Source organism: Lepisma saccharinum, chromosome 9 (assembly GCF_977018435.1).
Source record: "Lepisma saccharinum chromosome 9, izLepSacc3.1, whole genome shotgun sequence".
Taxonomy (NCBI): Eukaryota; Metazoa; Arthropoda; class Insecta; order Zygentoma; family Lepismatidae; genus Lepisma; species Lepisma saccharinum.
The window spans coordinates 88,493,472-88,508,409 of NC_139237.1; the positions used below are offsets into that span (position 1 = coordinate 88,493,472).

Sequence of the window (14,938 nt, forward strand, 5' to 3'; positions counted from 1 at the left end):
CCATCACTAGAATCATCGTTTGAATGTTAATGACGCTGATTGAACGGCTGTGTATATGTGTATGTATGCTTGTCATAACTAGTCTCATGTAATAATTTTACTGTACAGGTTCTAACTGCAATATATTATGATTGTCATGTATTTTACGGAAGTCGAAAAAATTAGTTTTGTCAGTAAAATCTGTGTTTTAATTAATACCCGCATATAATCTACCATACTTGTGAATCTCGTTAACTTCAATGTCTCATTCCAAAACACTATTTTTGCTTCGTTTTAGCGTTTTGTTCAAGACACCAATATATAAGCATCTATATTTTATTTATCTTGTAGTGTACGGTTTTTACAAGCATAAAAACTACCATAGACCACAAGAGAAATAATTCTACAATGCAAGCAAAGCGTACATACAAGAAACAAATCTATCTTTTTGTACACAACATTAGAAACCATAGATTAACGTACACCTGCTGTATTTTCCTAAACTTAAAATTTCAAAATTAAAGTAACTTACGTCACCTTCAATTCATTTTTATCAAACAAATAACAATTAACGTTCATAAACTTCACTCATTTATTGCAAACGTGTATTGAAAAGAAAATTACCTACTGTTTTTAACTTTGCTCGAAACTTAGAAGAAATTAGACTAATGTCAATTAATGAAATTTAGAGTTTTATGCAAAATATATATTTCCTGTCAACAGGCTAGTCTTGTTCACAACATAATTCATACCTAATTTTCCATTATTCTATGGTGATTGTCATGTGATCGAGAACGTACTTAGGTGTCCAAGGGGGCCGAATCCTCCCGAAAGACTTACCAAGTCCTTAATTAAATAAGCAAAATAGCTGTTTACTGTTGTATAATATGAAGTTGATTTATTTCCACATACTAACTTACACAAAGATAACAAGTACATTGTCTTTGCGTAGACAGTGCCATTGAAAATTCATGCGTGCCACTCACTACTAGTAATAGTAGTAATAATACGTATAAGAATAATGATCACGAACTTTACTTTTCACCTATATATATTGTTTTTTTATAACAATCCTTTTGGTATTCAATAAATGGTCCATTCAAAAATTGTTGTTGACGTTATTTCTTTAGTAGGACAGTTGTTTTAATATCTTAACTAGATATAAACTAGATAATGAATTCGTGCTGTTATAATATATATTCCTTTATCATCTCTTTACATGTTCATGTGATAATAACTTTTATCAATTGACTTACAATAATATTAATAGACACAGTAATCTTATAAGCCTAACTTTATTATTACTATTACATGTTCAACACTTGGTTCACACCCTTCCCGAAATATAGTTCAACAGATACATGCCTGCACGTCAGTAACCAGTGGCGTGCCCAGGATTTTCGAAAGGGAGGGGTTATGTATACTTTTTCTGGGAGTCAGCCTTCATCTTTTCCTACCTTTGACGATCTTTTTTTAGGAATATTGGGCCAAAATGGGAGGTTATAACCCCCAACAAACCCCCCCTTGTGCACGCCACTGCTCATGTCCTTTTCTTAGTAGTCAGTCCTCATTTTGTCATCTTTACCTGCCTTTGACGTTCTTTTCTTTTAGAAATACTGGGCCAAAGAAGCGGGTTATGATTCCTTGGGCACGCCACTGTCAGTGACTGGTGACAACACTTACTGAATTATTTCCGTACGCATGCATCTCAACCGCAGGAACCGTTGTGTTTTTCCATCGCGAATTCCCGAAGAAGAATCTTGGCAAAAACTGCAATCTCTGGAGAGTTTAAATCGGAAGCTGCAATTCGGGGCCAAGCGTTTTGATGGCTTCACTCTGCTCTACACGCATGCCGGGAGTTTTAGGCTGAACGACGCTCGTCTGTCAACGTCCCCGAAACATGTGCGTGCATGACACAGTGGGATTGGCTTCTTTGAGACCGAGCCACGCTCTGTCCTAATCAGTGCCCGAAGCATCTGGGCAAGGGTACAAAGGCGCATGTGGGACAATGTTCGGGACGCTCGGGCAGTGTTGCCACATAAAGGGAAATTTCCCTCACCGTAGGGAAATTTTAGATTGATTTATTTGGTTTATTTTAGTTCGTTTTTCTGCCACTTGTCTAGGAAACATCGCAGCTCCATTTCAACTAGGAATGTTATCAAGATGAGACGAGTCAAGACTCCTGTGTGGTGAGGTCATTCTCGTTATTGTATGTGCTTGATCTTCTCTCGGTCTGTACTCAAAACTTACTCTAGTTAAACTTTATGCTCAGATAGGCTAATATGGGACTGGATCTACAGTTTAAATAGAAATAGAAAAGTCTGCAAATAATTTGTCTCATAAAATTATGACAATTGTCAATGCATGTATGTGCGTTATAATTAGGAAAATGCAAATTCTCCTTATAGTGACGGAATATGAAGTTATTTATACAATTTCATAGGTAGTAAAAAATTTCACAATTTCTTCAAAAATTTAGGGGGAAGAATGTACCTGCGTCCCTGGTAATAAGGATGAAGGGACACTCACAGAGAACAACCACACCCAGGCTGGGATTCGAATCAGGGACCCCTGGCGGTATTGTGCGCTGTGCTCAAGGAGATTCGTAAAATTTAAGTGTTGGGCTATTCTTTGTTTTGTGCCCGACATCATCATTATTATTATTATTATATTACTTTGTGACGTAGTGCTGTATAAGGTTTTTCTATTAACTGTTCTCAGTACTTAAATAAACTATTAGTAGTAGTAGTAGTAATAATAGTTTTGTTATCATGGTACTTCAATTTCACCAATTGCCTGCTCTATATTATCACATCTGACAAAAATATTAATCGTGCCATTTGCACTATGCATTTCGCCACACAACACTAATACCGCACACGACGCACCAAAAGAAATGAAACCGACACTACATTACGGTAGCCACACTGGCCGCGAATTGAGAAACAAGGATGTTGATTTCAAGTCTCAATGTCCCTCCACTTTAATATTAATTGCTGGCAATCACATAGCGAACCGGATCCCACTTTAAACTGCAGGTCCCGTCCCGATTAGTCTTTCTGTCGACTTAAAAACAAGTCAAACTCAAATACTTGTTCCGAAATATAAGTATTTCTAGATATGTGTGCCTGTTTCGATGTAGTTATCGCATTAAAAGAATTAACGAGAAAACTGTTTTGTGTAAATTTCCCCTTAATTCCAAATCCATATCTATTATAATCTTGTGTTCGTATCAGTGTGGATTCTTGTAAATCAGATTGATTTAAATCACTCTAAATTAGTAACTTTTAGAATAATGTGCATAAGGATTTTGTAGATATCAATAAGAAACACTTTTGTTGAAAGTACATCAATCTCATAATCATTTAATGGTGATTATTAGGTTCCAAGATAGGAAAATAAAGGAAACAAAATATATGTACTGATGGTGTGAAGCTCATACGAAAGAAAATGTAAACACTGGATTTCTCTTGATTAAAATTTCAATAATTTTATGAGCAAGAATAGCAAACATTTTGTGTAGAAAACTATACAAAATACTAATCATTAAACTGTAAATAAATATGGCAGCTGGTATTTTTCGAATTATCATTAAAAAATGTCGAAAATTCAGGTAGAAAAATATTTAAGTTAATATTTTAAGTTACAATTATAGAGCACATCCAGAATGTTTTAGTTTCACTGGAAGAAAAGTTACTGAAATTAATTAATAATTGTTTCATTAACACATTCAATAAACATTTCTATAGCAGTTACAGTATCAGAAACATATTTATTTACGTATATCTTTTATTTGCTTTAATCAAACTGTTTAAATATTTTACAGGGCCGTTTACTATAAAAAAACATTCTATAAAAACACATATCTATTTGCCTGGTGACAAAAACCATGCAAGCAATTTTAAGCATTTTTTTAAAAAAAAATTATTTAAATAAAAAATCAACAAAAATGATTTCTTAAAATAAAAAAAACTGTTATTCTTATCCATCCTGGTTCGTATGCAGCATGAAATGCACCGTTTTGTGAAATATATACATGTACACATTACCTATAGTGCAAACCCTGCAAATTACGTCATAATCTATGTATAACACTGAATCGATGATACAGATCGATCGAGCAACTTCCCGAAATAAAGCGATCGTAATCCCCTACATTTGTCTTGTATCAGAATCAAAAATAGCAGCGCAGGGACCTGTTTAGCCTGTGTTTACGACACGCTGTTGCCTCCCGATGTTCCCTTGATGTTCACACCTATGACGTCACACGCGTCGGCTGATTTCGCATAAACAAGATATCCCTGCATCAAAAGGCGAAACTCTACGATTCGTGATTGTCCCTTTCTCTCTACGGCTAAATCACGTACGCAGAATTTTCTTTCGCAGGGAGCTGGAATTGTCCCGGGTTCGAATCCCGGTCTTTGCGAGTGTACCTCCACAATTTCATCATGTCACCTCTCGTCTTCATCTTCGCGATTAGCCAAACGAAGGTTCATGGCTGCAGCGACACAGGCCTTTCATCTGTTCCTATCCTAAGCAAGATCTACGTATATACTCTTTTCCATCCCTACCGATTTCCTTTAGGCCTATCTCAACGTTGTCCCTCCATCTTCGTATTGGTCTTCCTGCAGGTCTCTTACCATCAGGTTTTCCAACAAGAATCTTGTAAATCCCTCTTTCCTCTCCCATTCGTGCCGCATGGCCTGCCCACCTAAGTCTTCTTGATTTAATCATTCTAATAATATCTGGACATGAATACAGATTATGTAGTTCTAAATTATGTAACCTTCTCCACTCACCTGTCTCCTCATCCCTTTTAGGTCCAAATATTTTCCTAAGGATCTTATTTTCAAATATTCTCAATTTATGTTCCTCTTTCAATGCATGGGACCAAGGGCTGGTTTGTCAAGTGAAAATTTCAACATAGCCCCTCCTCTCTCGTACATCAAATCGCACATAATGACCTTTTATGTAGGGGGTAAGAGAAATGTACACCCCTCCCCCCCCTTCGTCCTTTTTTTGGGTTAGTTGTCGTTATCATACCTGGATTCGTGTACCAGACCTATCTGTTACAAATGTCCGTGTCCAATGGTGGCGATTATTGAGGGCAAGCAGGGTATCCCCCCCCCCAATTTTCGCTACCTTTGCCCCCGCACTATGGTAAACCTTATCTACAAAGTGAAATACACTGTGTTTGCCTCCCTCCCTCAGTTTTGGCACTTTGCCATCCCGGTTGTGGAATCTAATCGCCGCCACTGTTCAATATATATATATATATATATATATATATATATATATATATATATATATATATATATATTATATCAGTCCGTAATGCGTCTGACTACCATGCTAAAGGTCCCGGGTTCGATCCCCGGCCGGTTCAAATCCGGGAACTTTTCTAACGGTGGAAGCGGCCCCGACGGCAACCCAGCGTCGAATAACATGGGTACCTGGGGGAAACCCTGGGGGGTAAAGGCGGTCAGGGGCGTGATGCTGATCACATCACCCTCATTCACGACCGGATCAAGAAAGTGTGGGGCGTTACCCCCACACCCCCTGTACGCCTTCATGGCGTGGTGCTAAGCACAGGGGAGCACTTTTTATCTTTTATATATATATATATATTATATATATAGTGATACAAAGCATTCCCTGACATTCGCTACGAGACTCGACAGAAAGCGGCCCGGCGTCAGCGTTTGTCTATCACGGTGAATGGGTCCCAGACAGTCGGCTATTAAAATTACAATTTTCATATTGTGTACTGACCTTGACTACAGAAGGTGTTGAAAATGATGTCCCTCTGCTGCAACACATTCCTGGCATCTCCGAAGGAAATTGGCATTTACACGTGCAAGTTCGTCTACTGTAATTCTCCCGATTTCTCGTACAATACTCTCTTTGAACGGGAACACTAGGAAATTTTGTTTGCAAAACGTCGTCGCACTTCTCCACAATTCCTCTTTCCGAAGTAACACTCGACAAGATAAATCCTTTGTTGTAATGTACTTTTGTGCTGCCATATTAAGCCACAATCTTCAACACACGGACACGACACAACACAACTTCCGAGGGAGTATTATACTGGCGTCAGTCTGCAACGTCAACAGAAAGGGAAAGAGAGCGAAGGCAGGGAGAGCGAAAAAAAAAATAGGCTGTAGCGTGAGACTGTCGCGGACCCCGTTCACCGGGAAAGACAATCCCTGACGCCGGGCCGATTGCCGCCGAGTCTCGTAGCGAATGTCAGGGAATGCTCTGTATATATATTAATGAAAAATGCTGCGCAAACTAATAAATTAACCGTGTACCCGTCCGTAAACCTCCAAATTTGTAGGAGGGGAGCCCCCCCCCCCCCCAGTAAGATCGTTTGATTGCTAACCGCCACTGTCGTGAGGGCATTTCCTTTTGTCGCAGTCGAAACCCGGACGAAACGCCATCTTCCCACGTGCCAGCTTGGACTGCAAGTCGCTTCACCCTTCCGACTCTAACTCCAGAAAGACTTAGGGGTGCCCACAGGCGGGGGGGTTATGACACGCCTGCGTCATGGTATTTTTAGGGGGGACAAAATTTTATACCAATTCTATATATCTTCACACAAAAATGGGGGGATCGTATCATTTGATTGACTTGTTATTGATTTTTAGTTTTGATTATTATGTACAGTTTCTCTACCTACCTGTGGGTGATCGCGGCGATAGGGTTGAAATGAAACATCACCTCTTATTTCCTTAGAATCAGTTTGGATGGAGGTGGGAGGGCGTGGTATTCGCATTAATACAAGGTTAGTCGAGCAGACAAACTGTGCAGAATAAGATTGACTAACAATGGCAGTGAGCCTAAAGTATCTAAAGTGAAAATATTACTTAAATATGTCTATAATATACAGTAACGCAACCACAGGGGGTCATTGCCCCCCCAAACCTTCAGCGGAAGTCAATTCTAGGGTAACAAGGGGGGACAAACATTGACGGCCAAGGGCACCTCCAGGGGGGCACAGAGGAGCAATTACCTCTTCGATTTCAAATTATATGCAAATAATAATTCATTTTGAAAAGAACTTTTTGTTTGCTTCGCTCGCATTGTCTGCTTTCCTCGTTTTCGTCAAATTCAGATGTAGCTATGTGACAAACATATGTTGTACTTGAAAGTTGCACATGTATCTTCGGAATGCATATATCATTCATTTCCTGCCATTCAAAATACAGTTTGTGTGCTTGATTCCCATCATTAGCTAATGTAAAATTGACGGTGTTGAAAAAATATTTCAAATCGTTTGTTCCAAACAAATGGTATAGCACAGACTTCTACCCCCTTTTTGCGTAATTTACGAGGATAATAACGTCTTTGATACTACTACTGGTAGTAATAATAATAATAATAATAAAGCCATTATTAATGTTATTATTATTATTATTATTATTGGTACGTTTATCTTGGTACTTGCCCCCCAGCCAAATTTTGTGTGACAAAAATAATTTGAGTAATTAATTCGGTATAAACGGGGGGGAGTGCGTCATGGGCCTTGGGGGGATGGGCACCCCTGGAAAGACCCAACCGTTAAAATCAAATTTGGAGCCTGCACGAGTGACAGCCCCCTCTCCCCGGCTATCATTCCTCATCACCACTGGCGAGAAATAATTTCCTCTTACGAAACGTCATCTTTACAAGTGGTTGCCAGCTTGGGCTGCAAGTCGAAAACTTCAGGAGAACCTCTCGCGCCCCGGTAGATTTGATGCCAGGGTCCTGCGGTTGAGAAACACTGGATTGCAGCAACTATTTTTGATGTAGACATGTTACATAAATTATTAAATGTATACTCCCCAACCCCCTGCCAAAGTCAAAAATTAGCAACCGGAGGGGAGAATTCCCACTTATTTCTCTCTTCAAATATCCTGACATTTATCGTTTACCATTCACCTAAATATTCTACTTAACTATTAAGTAAACAGGATAATATTGGTTATTGAGACATAATAATCGTGAGCATGTGATAGACAATTTTAAAATTTAATATTTCTTTCTAAAGAACTTTCTAAAAACAGATAATTAAATTACATGAACAGTTTGGACGAACGAATATGATATCTCATTTACAGATTTGAACAATAAATATCGCTTAGATTTCGAAACAACGACACCTGTTGTGAAAATGTTCAAATAACAAGGCCACCATTACCACACACGGAGTCATCTGGCGGCAGAAGACGGAAACACCATCTTGTTTGCTTGTTAGCCTGCTTCTATTTACAAGTTAATAAACCGCTCTTACTATTGTGACGTAAGCAGGGGGAGGTGTTGGACGCTATAAATAGCCTGTTCCATTTGCTTATTTTCGCAACGTCTTTTGTTTGCTAACTCGCTTTTGGCGGGGGTCGATCTGCAGACAGCATGCAATAGAAGCAGCGTGAATTCAAGAAATATTAATTTCTCAAACACCGTTTTGATATCATAATAAGGAAGACTATGATATTTAACACACCTGAAAATTTATATTGTTCATGTCAAGTTACAAAAATGCAGAAAGCTCGTTATTTTTATTGTTAATAACAGAAATAAAGTTCACTTAGTTAGTATTCGAACAAAATAAGCAAAGTTAGAACTAAATTGGATCGACCATGTTAAATTGTTATACTCTACCATTTAATACAAAGAATAAATGATCCCACAGTTTGCAAAATTCCGAAAATTATAGTTTTATGTGAGAGTCACACAATAATAAAAGTAAAATTTTCCGCTAACTTTCAAAGTCTTGGACGAGGTGTATAAAAGTTAATAACAAAATACAATAACTATGAATTTCAGTACACTAAATGTTCGAAACGTTAAAAACAGTCATGCTCATCGGCGTTGCCAAGATGGGTTGAGGGGACATAACCCTCCCCTAAAAATAAGAGGCAGGAAAAGATGGGAAAATGAGGACTGACTCCTGGGCATGCGCATTCCACTTGTCATGTATTGGATCGAGTATCAAATTCTTCCCCGTTTTATGGTAATAATAATAATGATGATGATGATGATAATAATAATAAACTATTTGAATAAAATTGTTTATTTTTATCAGTTTATAAAAGTTATTATTGTGTAATAATTTATAGTCGTATAATAGAGTTTAATAATTATTCTTGCTTTTATTTCTACTTATCAAGTTTTGTAAATTATCTGACCCCCTCCCCCCATGGTGACGCCCATGTTGTCTTGGTTTGCCATCACTGCCAATTGTATATTTGTTCACTCGAGAGTTGCATGGGAATAAAAAAAATTGCAAAGAATTACAATAAATAAAAAATGAGAAATTATGTATCAAGCTAGACCGTCAATTCCCCCCCCCCTCCAACCACCGTTATAAAACATAGGAGCCGGTAGTTTCAAATTATTGAGGGGGAACAATCGTAGACACAGATATGTATGTATTTCTGAAGGAGGGGCAAAGCAAATACTCGTATAATCAAACAAAACAAAATGTTCTTTCGAGAATAGTGTTCTTTCATTTTCCATATACTGTTACAAGTTATGGTAAAATTTACACTATATTCAACCGTTAGAATTTAACCCTCTTGGTATATTAAACACAGATGCATACTTAATACCGACGCCAGCGCCACAATCGGAAATGCGGTGGAAACCTACGTTATGTAATGGCACAACATTTAAGTAGGAATATTTTTATATTGCGTAAAGACTTGCGATTGATAAAGATCTTTTAAAGAACTGAATCAATAAAATGATATTAATATTACAGTAAGATTTTTAAAACGGTTGCATTGCGGGGCGATTGATTTGGTTCGATTTTTTGCCGCTTTCGGCTAATCGTGAAGATGAGGATGAGTGATGATATGATTAACCTGATGAAGGACACTAACAAAGAACACCAAGCCCAGGCCAGGATTCGAACCTTGCGTCGTAGCACACCGTTCTAACCACTTGCCTGAAGCCCCGCGCCAGATAAAAATAATTGTTTCTGTACGGTTTGTTAAGAGTTTTTTTTTTTAACGCTGGTGCTACAATTAAGCAACAAATCTTCTTCCCGACTTCATGGATTGTTCTTGTAATCAAGGGGTACACGGTGGAGGTACATAGTGGTTCGGATCCCACTTTAAACTGTCCCAAGTAACCAAAGGTGGTTGGCACAACGTTGGACGAACCGTTCTGAAAATGGCTGGCCCAACGTAAAAACATACCGTTGGCCAACAGTAATTTTGGTCGTGGTTCCAACGTTGGGCCAACGTGTGGTTTTTACGTTGGGCCAACGTGTGGTTTTTACGTTGGGCCAACGTATGATTTTTCTACGTTGGGCCAACGTATGATTTTTCTACGTTGGCCCAACGTACTGAAAACTAAAGAATGGATAGGTTTGTTTTCTGATATATACATAATTTATTATGAGGCCAAATGTAAACGATAGTTGAAGTTATATGTGAAAATAAAAAAAATACACAGTACTTTCTCAGTCACATGGTATCATTGTTTTCAAGGCACCATACCTTCAAGTGGTAGCCCAAAAACCTTCTACACTTCACTTAGTTTTTCACCTTTCATGGAATTCATTCTGCACATAACATTGCTTCACCACCTTCACAATAATGCCTGCAACAATGTTCTCTCTCTACTACAACAAATGAGACAAACAATAAGCAATTCCCAAAACATCTTTCATCCATGGCGGCTGACAAAGGACTGGTGAGTGACTGCAAGTTAAAAATAGCTTCTACTTTCATTAAAAATATATTCTATTTCCAGTATGAGCTGTGACTGAAATATTCGAAAAGAAACACTGTTATATGTCACTTATTTTACACTCTAGAATTTTCAGCATTCTCCTGAAAGTTGTCTTAGCAGTAGAAAGTTGTTTTTAAAACTGATTTTGATTCACGTTTCCAGGGTTGGGCAAACGTTGGCAACAACCGTTGGCCCAAAGTAAGACCAACGTCAATTTGCCAACCAACGAAAAGCCAACCTTTCCCACGTAAAAACTGTCGTTGCGGTGGTGGTTACTTGGGGTAGATCCAGTCCCGATTAGCCTTACTGTGAACAAAGTGAACTTAAAACACCAAATCAATGAATCAATCCAATTCATGGATTGTTTTAACGTACTTCAAAATATTCAAAATTATTGAAGTAATGTTCCAAACAAAGCAGTGCCTACGTAAAAATCGTGATCAAATATTTGAATCAAAATTATTTAATATGCATTATTCGTGTAATTATGACACCCTGTTGAATGAAATCATGTGAAAATACTATATTATATTGTAACTTCATTACAGCGTCAAAATTCAATGAATCGGGGTGTGAAATCCTGGGGGGATGGGGGAATTTCCTCCCCCACCAAAAATCTTGGCCTTAAAAATCCCCACCAAACATTTTCGGGGGAGAGAGTTTTTGTTCCAACAAACAAAAGATAAGCAATTAGTTTTAATTTCAAATATACTCTACTAAGAATAATATCGAATACATACACAAATTATAGTGTAATTGTGAGTGTTCAATGCTTCTTCTCGCAAGAGATCATTAACAAATCTACATCATTACGCACAATATAAGTAAAAGAAGAATGTAAAACAATAATAACTACGAAATTCAATTGATTTATATTAACATAAAGCTATATCTAAATAAAACTATTTCAACTAATTCATAAGTTATTATTGTTATTAAAAGTAAAAATAAGTTACTAAATTAAACATATATTATTAATAACAAAAAATTGTTACTTTGATATATGTCAGATAAAAGTAACATTTTTTGTTTTATTAATAATAATAAATCTTTATTTTAGTAATTTATTTTTACTTTTAATAACATTATGAATATGTCGTATTATTTTTATGTATGTTTGTGCGGGGAGGGGGGTTGTAGATTAAGATCTTTCTGTCCCACCAGTCTTAAATGTTTCGCACCCTGCAATGAATAGTAAACAAACAATAATAGAGAATGTTATTGGATATGATTAAAAATTACCACTTTGACAGGTAAAATAATACAGTAGTTTGATATTGAACATGTCGAGTTTTGTTATTTAATACAATGAACTTCGAACCAGTGGTACAATCGGAAATGAGACGAAACTAAAATTTAAGAAAATTTTATTAGCTTCTATAATTATTGGTTTCTATCCTTCAACATATTCTGCTTTGCTCTTAAGTTACTACACGAAATATACAAGTTAATTGCAATACGTTTTTTCTCAGACCTCTGAAAAATTTGGGACCGGTCCCCCCTGACTCAGCTCCCACGCTTCTACGCACGGAAGGTTCAATGAATCCGTACGCTGCGATACCATTCATCGACAGAAATACCACATGAACCGGGATAGAAAAAAATATTTCCGTGTTCTTGGTAATACCGACGCCAGCGCCAGAATCGGAAATGCGGTGGAAGCTGAAGTCTTCGAAAAAATAAACAAACCGGAAAGAGAATCACCGTTGTGTTGCTCCGATGTTTGGACATGTGTCAGAATTTTATACTCCCTCTAATATTCTTCTGAAAGCAGTGAATGGTTTTTTTTTTTTATGACCGGAGCCATATTGAAGGACGCCATCTTGCTTGTTTTTTCTCTCTCGCTTGCTCGCAAGGTTTAATTTTGAAGTATTTGTTTTCTTCTGCGTTTATGATGTTTGGGAATTAGACATAACTGAGCATAATGTTACAGAGGGTCCTTGTTCATCCTTGTACTAATTTAAGCACTACTCCGTCCTTAAAAAGGGATTTCGAAAGCGAATAAAACAGTCTATCGCAAGAGTATGGGCGTTACAAAGGGGGAGAGGGGGATAGACCACTCACTACCCATGGAAATTGATACCGTTAAGTTTTACATTTTAAATATTAACAACTATATACATATATTTTTTATAGTAGTTCAGTTAATAAGTATTCGAATCATAATAATTGTTATTACAATATTATACATATGTCATATATCAATTATATGTCTTATGTTTATTATGTATGTGTGTGTAAAGGAAGCAGGAGGAAGAGATGTTGAGTGAGTGTGTGTATGTGCGTAAATGTAAATGTAATACAGAGCATTCCCTGACATTCGCTACGAGACTCGGCGGCAAGCGGCCCGGCGTCAGCGATTGTCTTTCCCGGTGAACGGGGCCCGCGACAGTCGCACACTACAGTCCGTTTTTTCGTTCTCCCTGCCTTCGCTCTCTTTCCCTTTCTGTTGACGTTGCAGACTGACGCCAGTATAATCCTCCCTCGGAAGTTGTGTTGTGTCGTGTCCGTGTGTTGAATTGAATTTGAATTTGAATTTAAAATTGTGGGAGCGTCAGCACTTAGGCTATTTTGCTCCCGTCAAATTATACGGGGGCCAGCCCCTTACCATTACAAATAACAACTCTAACGTTTCATAACTAAAATCTTAAAATCTTCTGACTTCTGTTAAAAGCTGAGGCTGAAAACGGGCACTCAGCACACACAAGGACAAAAAACAGGACAACACACACAAAATTATACTGGCCATAGTGCCAGTCGCCAGAGCCTCGTTAGTCTTTAGTCCAGGGTGCACTAAGTGGAAGTGAGGTTGACTTTTGGGCGCCTACGTGGAAGGTATTCTTTACATCCCCCGTGTGTTGAAGATTGTGGAAGATTGTGGCTTAATATGACACCACAAAAGTTTGCATTACAACAAAGGATTTATCTTGTCGAGTGTTACTTCGGAAAGAGGAATTGTGGAGAAGTGCGACGACGTTTTGCAACGAAATTTCCTGGTGTTCCCGTTCCACATAGGATCACTATATTAAACCTTGTAAAAAATTTTACAGTAACAGGGTCAGTTCTGAATAGAAGTGGAAAGAAAAACCCACGTGTACTTACTGAGGAAAAACTCGATGGGATAGGACAAAGGTTAGAACAGTCTCCTCGGAAATCTATCCGCCGCCTCTCACAAGAAACTAGTGTTTCAAAAACCCTCTAGGTCCCCTGATTTGTCAGCCTGCGATTTTTATTTATGGGGAAATCTAAAAAATAAAGTATACAAAGGCAATCCGCACAGCATTCGTGAGTTAAAAGAGAGTATTTTACGAGAAATCGGGAGAATTACAGTAGACGAACTTGCACGTGTAAATTCCAATTTCCTTCGGAGATGCCAGGAATGTGTTGAAGAAGAGGGACATCATTTTTAACACCTTCTGTAGTCAAGGTTGGTACACATTATGAAAACTGTAATTTGAATTGCCGACTCTACCGAGTGTCGCGGATCCCGTTCACCGGGAAAGACAAGCGCTGATGCCGGGCCGCTTGCCGCCGAGTCTCGTAGCGAATGTCAGGAAATGCTCTATAGTACTACCTTCTGTCATTGGAGACTTGTCTCTGTTGAAGTTAAATAAATGAATATCGATATGAAAAAAGTGTACAATTTAATATTTATTTATTCAAATCCCTAGACTAAAATGTAACTTTGTGTAAGTTAAAGGATTTTCGTTCTTCTCAAAAATATCTGACATGCCGGAAGCACATATTTCAAAAATTAATAATTAAGTTTTAATACCAAAAGAATATTAAATGAATAATCAAAACTAATTATGATACATTGCAAATATTCCTTGACTTCTTCCCTTCAATTTGAACACTGGCGTTACTGTTGCTTTGACAGCAATGTAGCGCATTATTGTATCGAAAATGCATTAAGCTACTGTATTTCTCAAGTTTTTTTTCTTACGTTTTGTACCACTCTCCAGTTCACGCGCATTGCAGTTGCATCTTAGCGCCAGAGAGAGAGGAAGAAAGAAATAGGGAAGCACGGGAAGATAGAGAAGCGAGAAGGAGAAAGACGAATGCAATAGAGAAGCGCGCGAGACAGAAGAGAGGAATAATGAACGATGTATTAAAGCTATAAGGAGAGAGAAAGAAAAAAAAGAAGCGAGAGAGAAAAAGAAGTTAGGAAGAGAGGGGGAAAGGAAAAGAAAAGCAAGAGGGGAATAGAAACATGACAGAGTGAGTGACAAAGAGGGAG

The 14,938-nt window shown here is 37.8% G+C and overlaps 1 protein-coding gene across 2 annotated transcripts in view; it reads right to left on the reverse strand.

Annotated features, from left to right (window-relative positions):
* Window positions 1-14,938, reverse strand: part of galene (potassium two pore domain channel subfamily K member galene) — a 111,279-nt gene that overhangs the window by 82,647 nt on the left and 13,694 nt on the right. The gene's annotated exons all lie outside the window — the stretch shown is intronic.